Source organism: Lolium perenne, chromosome 6 (genome assembly GCF_019359855.2).
Source record: "Lolium perenne isolate Kyuss_39 chromosome 6, Kyuss_2.0, whole genome shotgun sequence".
Taxonomy (NCBI): Eukaryota; Viridiplantae; Streptophyta; class Magnoliopsida; order Poales; family Poaceae; genus Lolium; species Lolium perenne.
Window position 1 is genome coordinate 117,835,450 of NC_067249.2, and position 11,145 is coordinate 117,846,594.

Consider the following 11,145-nt stretch of genomic DNA (forward strand, 5'->3'; position numbering starts at 1 on the left):
GCGCGTGAGCGGTCGGGAGGTGGGGATGATTTTGGTGGTTTATGAGCAGAAGAGTGTGAGAGGTGGGATGAGGTGGTTCCGCGTTTTTCAGATCGCTCCATGGATGGGCTGACCATTTTCCAGATCGCGGCGCTTATAGGTCGGTTGGTGCTCACAATAATATTGTGAGCACCGGTTTCAAAATAGTATATATATATATATATATTAGATACAACATGTAAGTCTGTTGCAACCCCTGTTCTCTCAGCACTTTGACGGTGCGCATCGCCGTGTGGGGCCGCCACCGACCACCCTCTCCCCGCACCGCAATTTGAGATAGAGAGGGCCGGAGAAACAAAGGGACCCGCGACGACGGAGGCAAGGCGTCGGTCGCGCGCGGCTCCTCTCGCCGTTCCTTCCGCGGCTCCCGCGACGACGGAGGCACGGCGCCGGTCGCGCGCGGCTCCGTCGATCCCGCCCATCTGCGTTGAGCCTGTGTCCTAGGGTTGCTGCCGCTGCACTCCAGCGATCCGGCCACCACCACGGGCCGGCGGCGACGCAGGCCATGGAGGGTTATCACTGCCGTCGTCCTCCATGTGCAGATCTCTCCATGGGGAGCCCTCCGTCCCGGTGTCCTCCATGGGCCGCTCCGCCGCAACAGGCCTCCGACGACCTCGCCGGGAACAACTCCACCCCTGCGCGGCCGGTGAGGCGCCTCTCCTCTTATATATATCTCTCTCTCTCACTAGAACGGTCAGGAGCGGGGCTTGGAGGCAGGGTCGGGGGCCGCGAAATACTGTTAGGTCGCGGGATCATCCGTAGCCAGGTCGCGAGCACCAGCAGCCCGGCAGGAGCCGCAGCGGGCGAGATCGCGGGCGGAGGTCCAGGGAGAGGGCATGACGGATGGAGGTCCTGGGCAGAGCCATTCTGATGAGATCTAAGATCCCGGGAGTGGCCCGATCTCGCGATTTGACCCCGAAGACCAAGGGAAGAGGTGGGAGAACGCGAGGAACACGAAGAACACGAAGAACGCCGAGACTCACGCAAGCACACCAACCCGATACACCCGATACTTACCCCCGTGGCTCGATGGACCACGCCAATAGAATCTCCTGGAAGAGGCACGCGGCAGAATTCCCGGAGAGAGATTGGGATTGGAGAAGAAGAGCTTGATGAGGGAGAGAGAGTAGCTTGTACTAGAATCTCACTCAACAAGATCCAAATCAACAACCAAGGTGCCTTGATTACAGAGGGATGATAACCCTAGGGAGACTAAGCTCAAAGGTAGGTTTGAGTTCAAAACAAGTCTGAGGGGTAAAGGAGGGGTCCAGGCTACTTATATAGGCACACATGGCCAGCAGGGGCGAACATGTACGCGAATGGATAACTTAGGCAGTTTGGTGGGTCATTCCCGTCAGACCCGGTTTGGATCCGGTCTGACCGGGCCTATGACCGGGTGGTCCGGTCCTGGGTCCGGTCGACCGGGCGCCAACCGGGAATCTGCGAGGTTTCCGGTCTTCGTCCGGTACGATGGAGATGCGCCCGGTTGGGCGTCCGGTTGTGGGGCCGGTTTGACCGGGTCCTGGGCCGGCCAGCGTCCTTCTCTTCCTTGGAGCGCTTCGAGCGACGTCGGGTTCGGCTTCGTGATCATCTCCATGTCCAGCTGCTCCTCTCCTTCCCTTGGCCATGGCATGTCCTCCTCTCCGGGGTCTTGATGTGCCTTGTACCTAATGATACATAACACATCGGCATGAGGTAGCATTCCATCCAAAGGGGTACCAAGATCAAGGGTGGTGAGGAGCGAGTTCACCTCATCATGTAGAGCTTTAACTCGGGCTCGTGTCATCGGTCCACTTGGGGGACTTGTTGGTCTTGGTGTAGCGACGTCGGTGAGCGGGGCTACATCATGTCCCCCCTTGGGAAAGAGTCGACCTCGACTCTTGCACCTCCTCATCTCCATGATAGGGTGACAAGTCCGAGACGTTGAACGTGTTGCTCACCAAGTACTTGGATGTCGGGATGTCGATGACGTAAGCGTTGTTGTTGATGCGTTTGAGGACCTTGAAGGGGCCATCTCCTCTTGGCTTGAGCTTGGAGTTGCGCTCATGAGGGAACCTTTCCTTCCGGAGGTGGATCCAAACGAGGTCTCCTTCTTGGAATATTCTTTCCTTCTTCTTGGCGTTGATGCGGTTTTCTTGACGAAGCACATGTTCTTGTATGGTCGCTCTTGTTTCTTCATGTAGCTTCTTGATGGCGGCGGTGCGCTTGTCGAAGTCCATGTTGGTCCGCTCATGAAGTGGGAGTGGAAGTATGTCGAGTGCCGTGTAAGGTTCGAAGCCATAGACGACCATGAAGGGGCTCCTTGATGTTGTCTTGTGCTTGGCGCGGTTGTAGGCGAACTCCGCGTGAGGAAGGCACTCCTCCCATGACTTCAAGTTCTTCTTCACGAGGATGCGTAGGAGAGTGGAGAGGCTTCGATTGACCACTTCCGTTTGGCCGTCCGTTTGCGGGTGCGAGGATGATGAGAATAAGAGCTTCACTCCAAACTTAGCCATGAGCGACTTCCATAGATAGCTCATGAACTTGACATCTCGATCCGACATGATGCTTGCCGGTATTCCGTGTAGGCGAACAATTTCCCTGAAAAACAATGAAGCAATGTGTGAAGCATCGTCGCTCTTATGGCAAGGTATAAAATGAGCCATCTTAGAGAATCTATCCACGACCACAAATATGGAATCATGACCATGCTTAGTGCGAGGCAATCCTAGAACGAAATCCATGCTAATATCGGTCCATGGTGCATAAGGAATAGGCAATGGGGTGTAAAGACCATAAGGGTTGGAAGTGGACTTAGCTTGAAGGCATGTCGTGCAACGGTTGCATAGGCGCTCCACATCTCGTTTCATCTTTGGCCAATAGTAATGAGTGGATAGCATCGCAAGTGTCTTGTCACGGCCAAAGTGACCCATAAGACCACCTCCATGTGACTCTTGCAAAAGCAATTTTCGAAGCGAAGACTCGGGAATGCAAATCTTGTTAGCTTTAAACAAGTAGCCATCATGCAAATAGAAATCATCCACTCCTCGTTCAACGGAGCACTTCTCAAATATTGGAGCAAAGAAAGAATCGGAAGGGTAGAGTTATTTGATCTCTTCAAGTCCCAAAACATGGAAATCCAAACGAGTAAGCAAAAGGGTGTTTTTGCGGGAAAGAGCATCCGCCACAACATTGTCCCTGCCCTTCTTGTATTTGATTACATATGGGAAGGACTCAATGAACTCGACCCATTTTGCATGGCGTTTGTTCAAGTTGTGTTGGCTTTTCAAATATTTCAAGGACTCATGGTCGGAATGAATGATAAACTCTTTTGGCCAAAGATAGTGTTGCCAAACTTCAAGAACACGAACCAAAGCGTAGAGCTCCTTGTCATATATAGGATAGTTGAGGCATGCGCCATCTAACTTCTCACTATAGTATGCCACGGGTTTGCCCTCTTGCATAAGAACACCACCAATACCAAGCCCACTTGCATCACACTCAATCTCAAAAGTTTTTGCAAAATTTGGAAGAACAAGAAGGGGAGCTTCGGTAAGGCGTTTCTTCAACTCATCAAAAGCATTTTGTTGGGCCTTGCCCCAAACAAACGGAACATTCTTCTTGGTAAGCTCATTCAAAGGGCAAGCAATGGTGCTAAAATCTTTCACAAAGCGGCGGTAGAAACCGGCAAGTCCATGAAAACTTCGGACTTGACCAACATTTGTAGGAGTAGGCCAATTGTGGATGGCCTCCACCTTGGAAGAATCAACTTCAATCCCATTAGCGGAAACCACAAAGCCAAGGAAAACCAATTTGTTTTGAGCAAAGGTGCACTTGGGGAGGTTAGCATAAAGCTTTTCATGACGCAAGATGCACAAGACCTCTCTCACATGTTGCACATGGTCCTCGAGGTTTTTGCTATAAATGAGAATATCATCGAAATAGACAACCACACTCTTGCCAATGAGAGGACGCAAGATGTGATTCATGAGGCGCATGAAAGTAGATGGAGCATTGGAAAGACCGAAAGGCATAACGAGCCATTCATAGAGACCAAGTTTGGTCTTGAATGCCGTTTTCCATTCATCACCAATGGCCATGCGGATTTGGTGGTAGCCACTACGCAAATCGACTTTAGAGAAAATCGTGGCACCACTTAACTCATCAAGCATGTCATCTAAACGCAGAATGGGATGGCGGTAACGGACGGTAATGGCATTGATGGGGAGACAATCCATACACATCCGTTGCGTCTCATCCGGTTTAGGCAAAAGAATCATGGGAACCGCACAAGGGCTCAGGCTTTCGCGGACATACCCTTTGGCGAGGAGATCTTGAATTTGGCGTTGGATCTCCTTTGTATCTTCGGGGTTGGTGCGGTAGGCGGCACGGTTTGGAAGCGGAGCGCCGGGTATGAGGTCGATGCGGTGTTCTATGCCTCGAAGTGGTGGTAGTCCATGAGGGAGCTCATCGGGGAAGACGTCTTGAAACTCCTGCAAAAGAGACAACAAAGACGGAGGAATGTTGGTTAAGTCGTTAGTCGCCGACGATGGTCCCTTGCATATGAGCACGTAGTGCAATATGGTGGATGGGTTCTCTTGGACCTCTCTCCACTCACTCTTGGTGGCTAGGAGAACACTCTTGGTCTCACTCATATATGGCTTGTGGCGCTCACTATCTTTGTGGTGGGTCGCTCCCTCTCCTCTCATCTCACTATGGTGGGTGCGGAGTCGTGCCCTCGCTAAAGCCTTTGCATTATCCGCGATGATTTGGCTAGGAGTCATCGGGCGCAACTCGAACTTCTTGTCGTTGACCTTGAAGGTGTATGTGTTGGAGAGTCCATCATGTATAGCCTTCTTGTCAAATTGCCAAGGGCGGCCAAGCAACATGTGGCACACCGTCATGGGTACCACGTCACACTCGATAGTGTCCTCATAAGGTCCAATCTTGAAGGTGACGGTGACGGTATGTTGTATCTTGACGTTGCCCTTGTCACTCAACCATTGGATATGGTAAGGGTGAGGATGCTTGCGGAGAGTGAGGTTGAGCTTCTCACACAACTCGGTGCTAGCAAGGTTATGGCAACTTCCACCATCTATGATGACCTTGATCGACTTGCCACCAATTCCGGCACGGGTTTGGAAGATGTTGCACCGTTGGTCTTCCATAGCTTGAGGTTGTGTTGTTAGCACCCTTGTGACCACAAGTGAGGGACTTGGGTCATGGTCGCATAAGAGAGGGTCTTCTCCGCTTTCTTGCTCATAAGCTTCTTCACTTTCCACGGCGGCTTGCACAAGGGCCTCGTATTCATCTTCATCTAGCGTCTCAATGTCACCATTCTCCATAGTGATCATAACCTTGGTGTTCTTGCACTCAAACGATTTGTGACCTTGGGTGCCACACTTGAAGCAAGTGACACTAGAGGGTCCCGTGGATGCCTTAGAGGAGGCGGTGGAGGAGACTGTTTGCTTCATGCGACTTTGGATAGTCGGTTTCTTGGATGTCGTAGATGACACGTCGGGCTTGGCACTTGTAGTGGGAGGAGTTGATGTAGTCGGAGGAGTTGATGAAATGAGCTTGGAGGAGAAGTAGGTCTTGACCTTGGATTTCTTGATGTCCTCAATCACTTGGCGCTCGGCCTTCGATGCTTGGTGGACCAACTCAACCATGTTGGAGTATGGTTGGAACTCCACAATTCTCTTGATGGGGTAGTTGAGGCCATTGAAGAAACGAGCAATGGTTTGTTCCTCGGACTCTTGGATGTTGGATCGCATCATAGTGAGCTCCATCTCCTTGTAGAACTCCTCAACGGTCTTGGTGCCTTGCTTCAACTTTTGGAGCTTGTTGAAGAGGTCGGTCATGTAGTGAGTTGGGACAAAGCGAGCATGCATCTCTTTCTTCATCTCTTCCCAAGTGTCAATAGGAGGTTCACCCTTTTCTTCCCGAAGAGTGAGTACTTTCTCCCACCAAGTGTTTGCATAATCCTCAAACTCAAGAGACGCCATAGCCACCTTCTTGGCACCGGAGTAGTTGTGAATTCGGAATATCTTGTCAACCTTCAGTGCCCATGAGAGGTAGGCCTCGGCATCTTCTTCTCCTTTGAACTTTGGCATGGTGAACTTGAGCCTTCCGAACATGTTCTCTTCATCCTCTAAGTTTCTTCGGCGAGGACGGATGCCTTCTTCTCTTGCGGCTTGAGGTGGGATAGGAAGTCTTGGACGACCAACCATAGCATTGGGTTGGCGTTGAAGGTGGACACTAGCTTCACTTGGTTCACGGTGATGATGTTGTTGAAGATCTTGTCGAGGTTGTTGACGAGGCTCATTGTTGGCCCTCTCATCTTGATCATGTGGTGGATCTCCTCTTCCACGTTGATCATGGCGAGGATGGCGCCGGAGGTCTCGTCGAGGTGGATCTTGAGGACCTTGGTCTTGGGGTTGGCCGTCACGCCCATGGTGGGCATGGCGATCCGCTTGGTGACGATCTTGTTGTAGGACTTGGTCTTGTGGAGGACGCTCATGTGGACGAGCATGGCGATGGATTTCTCCGCGCCTAGAGTTGGAGCAAGAGTCTTCATGACGAGCTTCTGGGCTATGAGGTCGATGATGGTCTTCATGCCTTGGGGACGAGCTTGAGGACGAAAGGCCACCATGAGAGTAGTAATCTTGTGGCGAGCTTGATGATGATGAAGTAGAGCGGTGTCGGCGATGGCGACCCAAGTTGGTGATGGCGCGCTCGAGGCTATCCATGCGCCGCTCCATGTTCGCATCATTGGCCGCCATTTGGCCATTCAAGTTGTCGTAGCTTCACGAAGGAGAGCCAAGTCTTGGTTCACGGCGGAGAAGTTGTGAGCCACCTCATCGTATTGCTCATCGATGCGCGTCTCGAAGAGGGTGAGTTGCTCCTTGAACTCTTGTCGTTGCGTCCATAGGTTGTGTTGAGTAGCCAACCTCTCGGTGTTGTGGAGGATTTCTTCATCCCTTGTGGTATCTCCGTTCCTATCCATGATGGAAAGACAAGAACTATGTTGTGTATGTTAGTGGAAGGAGACTACCTCACACTCTTACCGAGGTAAGATAGTATTGAGGCAATCAACCAAGCCAAAAGCAAGATCAAGTGTATCGGGACACACGCAAAACCACACGCAAAAGCTAGCAAATATGGTGTTAGGCGAGTGTTGTGGAAAGCCAAAAGACAAATCCAAGATTGAGTATGTTGTTAAAAGTGGGTAAGGTCCAAAAATCCAAATGTCAATGTGAAGATCACTATAAACACGGAAAAGTTGTGGAACACACACACGGGATAAGCGGGGTTAGTGCAACCAAAAGTGAGCGGAAAAGTGTATGTATAAGTGCTCGGTGTCACACTAACACAAGGAGAGCCAAAGCTTTGGTTGCAAAGGAAGAGACAACAAGATTCACACGCGGCCTCTCTTCTCTTATCTCTCTTTTGCTTAAAAGCTTATGACTCTTTTGTACACGGTGGCACTCACACGCTTTTGTATCTTTGGTGGCACTTGCACACTTTTGTATGTATGGATATATGGATGTATGGATGTATGGATGTATGGTGCTACTTGCACTCTTTTTGTGTTTTTGGGGCTTTTCACGCACTATGTTAGCGTTAGCCTCACTTTTGCTATCTTGCCACACGAGTGTTTGCTTGGATGCTTTACTCAACACGACACACACACCTCACAATGCGGGGCCACGTGCAATGTCTCGCAACACTAAACAAGCAATGCTCGATGGGATAGATCGCAAAAGGAAGAGGGGTTACAAGGGAAAACTGCAAGTTATACCTGCGATGATGGTGGTGGTGGTGATCGCCGGAAATCGAGCTCGAAGGAGGGCGCGGAGCTGCGCCCGGTCTGGGGCCGGTTGGACCGGACTGAGGACCGGCGTATCCGGTTGCCGCCCGGTCGACCGGGTTCTGGGCCGGCTCGTCCGGTCTGGGGTCCGGTTGACCGGGTCTCAACCGGGTTCGTCGATTTCTCTCTCCTGTTCTTCCCCAAACCAAATCCAAAGAGCAAATCGACGGGAAAACGATGGAATTGGAGGCTCAAAGTTGGGAAAATAGTAGATCAAGCACAACAACACCAGATCCATGGACCAAAACCACTCAAAACACAACCAAATCACAGATCGGTCAAGAGGCAATTTGGGGCTATTTTTGGGGATTTTTTGGAAAATTTTCTAGAAACGAAATCGGGTGGGTGGAGGGTCAAATCCGCGGTAACCAAGAGCTGCTGATACCATATGATGAGATCTAAGATCCCGGGAGTGGCCCGATCTCGCGATTTGACCCCGAAGACCAAGGGAAGAGGTGGGAGAACGCGAGGAACACGAAGAACACGAAGAATGCCGAGACTCACGCAAGCACACCAACCCGATACACCCGATACTTACCCCCGTGGCTCGATGGACCACGCCAATAGAATCTCCTGGAAGAGGCACGCGGCAGAATTCCCGGAGAGAGATTGGGATTGGAGAAGAAGAGCTTGATGAGGGAGAGAGAGTAGCTTGTACTAGAATCTCACTCAACAAGATCCAAATCAACAACCAAGGTGCCTTGATTACAGAGGGATGATAACCCTAGGGAGACTAAGCTCAAAGGTAGGTTTGAGTTCAAGACAAGTCTGAGGGGTAAAGGAGGGGTCCAGGCTACTTATATAGGCACACATGGCCAGCAGGGGCGAACAGGTACGCGAATGGATAACTTAGGCAGTTTGGTGGGTCATTCCCGTCAGACCCGGTTTGGATCTGGTCTGACCGGGCCTATGACCGGGTGGTCCGGTCCTGGGTCCGGTCGACCGGGCGCCAACCGGGAATCTGCGAGGTTTCCGGTCTTCGTCCGGTACGATGGAGATGCGCCCGGTTGGGCGCCCGGTTGACCGGGCCTGGGACCGGGGCGTCCGGTTGTGGGGCCGGTCTGACCGGGTCCTAGGCCGGCCAGCGTCCTTCTCTTCCTTGGAGCGCTTCGAGCGACGTCGGGTTCGGCTTCGTGATCATCTCCATGTCCAGCTGCTCCTCTCCTTCCCTTGGCCATGGCATGTCCTCCTCTCCGGGGTCTTGATGCGCCTTGTACCTAATGACACATAACACATCGGCATGAGGTAGCATTCCGTCCAAAGGGGTACCAAGATCAAGGGTGGTGAGGAGCGAGTTCACCTCATCATGTAGAGCTTTAACTCGGGCTCGTGTCATCGGTCCACTTGGGGGACTTGTTGGTCTTGGTGTAGCGACGTCGGTGAGCGGGGTTACATCACATTCGCAGCTGCGGTGTAGGCGGCGCTGCATGTCAAGATCGCTGCCGCCTCCTGGACAAGGAAGGGCAGCAATTACCATTCTCCTGTCGGCATTCAGATGGAACATGGAAGGGACACCGGTAAAGATTTGATTCACTTCATTTTCATCCCGCTGTGTAGCTAACCCGTGGGGAGGTAGGAGAGGAAGTGGGTCTAGGCAGCATGGTTGCATCTGACAAAATCGATTGTTGGTCACAATAGTCTGTCAGTTCAAAAGCAAAATGGCTGGGTTCTTCTTAGTTACTAATTTTATTTGTTGTATCTTCTGTTGTCTTGCATCATATATGGAATGTTTTGCAGATGTGATGGCTGCAGATCTTCAGGCCTAGGAGCGGCCTTTCTTCACTTTCCAGTTGCAAGGTAAAAGATGGATTTATTGACTGGTTTGCGTTCAGATCATTTATAAGTATATCAAGCAGGCTTTCTATTCTTAATGTGCACCGTAATTGAACACTCACCATATGTACACTGCCCATGTGCCTTTTGTACTACAAGAACTTTCCAACTATAGGATGGCACTAGAACAATATGTGATTCAGTTAGAGATTCTGCATTTGCTGCACAATATGAATGAGCCGTGGTTTATGAAATTTCATGTTAATTATTCATTTCCAGGAACTTTGGACACACCACTTTTCATGTTTGGCGAAGCAAGAAACTATATGCATGGTATATTATGTGAAAAAAAATTAGAGAAATATTTTGTGGAACTTGCAACCAATAGTTAATCGATCAACGCGATGGCTGACTAACACCGCAAACTGCACCATTCTTTGTGGAGCTATTCTCTACAACATAAGATTTGGTCAATGATATTCCTATATGCTGAAGTTTTACCTGACTTGGTTACTTTTATTGGTATCTGTTTCAGGGAAAAAGCTGTGGAGAATCGAACGGATTTAGTCACTGCAGCTACCATACTGATCTATAGAAATTATATGTTATAGAAATACTAGATTAGGGTTGAGTGGATGCAAGTTTTATTGTTTCCCCCGATTTCATTTTAGCCACTGTCAGCTTCTGCAAGAATACAATGAAGTCTCTTTCAGTTTTCTCACTGCATGGTCTGATCTTTGTTCGCATTTTCTTTGGCTGTCGTTGGAAAATGGAATAAGATGATGGACCAAGTTATGTGGTTACATTGCATAATTGCTCTGAAGCTCACAAGAAATTTTAGTAACCTGCATTTGCTCTGCTCAATAAACCGCTGTGTTGTGGAGTTTCTTATCTGCATGTATGTTTTTTTTGAAACAAGTACTAACATTTACCGTCATTTACCCCAAACCCAAATATGAAAATATGAGTAACTTGGACATATCTGTTGAAAACACTAAGAAATAGGAAACTGTTAGTGAAATTGTTGTTGGTTTTGTCAGGAATCAGAGAACCATAACTCCACAAAGGCAACAACCCATGACAAAAGCTGATCTGAAGGTATATGCCACATACCACGCTTAATTTTTTTTTTGAGATGACCACGCTTAATTTCTAATTAGAACATACTAGTCATCAACCCGTGCATCGCACGGGCTAACATTTTTGTGTTTCACATTATTGTTTGGGACTAACTACAACGGTGTTATTAAATTGTTACATCATATCTTGCATCACTTAAGTAGAAGTGAGAAAGGGTGTGAAAGTTGTGGCCCTATGCTAAGTAAAGTTTTACCAAACTTAAAAAATATATAAACAACGATAGTATTATATTGATAAAATATGAAAATATAATTTATGATATTCTAAGGATATGGATTATGTATTTTATGTATCAATGATCTTTTCTACAAACTTGATCGAAATTTACATAGTTTGTCTTTTGG

The 11,145-nt window shown here is 49.4% G+C and overlaps 1 long non-coding RNA gene across 2 annotated transcripts; it reads left to right on the forward strand.

Annotated features, from left to right (window-relative positions):
• Positions 1-216: 216 nt before the first annotated feature.
• Positions 217-10,552, forward strand: LOC127323154 (uncharacterized). 2 transcript variants are annotated; one of them, XR_007865422.2, is made up of 3 exons: positions 217-685; positions 9,626-9,685; positions 10,197-10,552. It is a non-coding gene; the product is annotated as an uncharacterized lncRNA (long non-coding RNA). The 2 variants fall into 2 exon arrangements; XR_011747198.1 differs by lacking the exon at positions 9,626-9,685.
• The last annotated feature ends 593 nt before the right edge of the window (positions 10,553-11,145 follow it).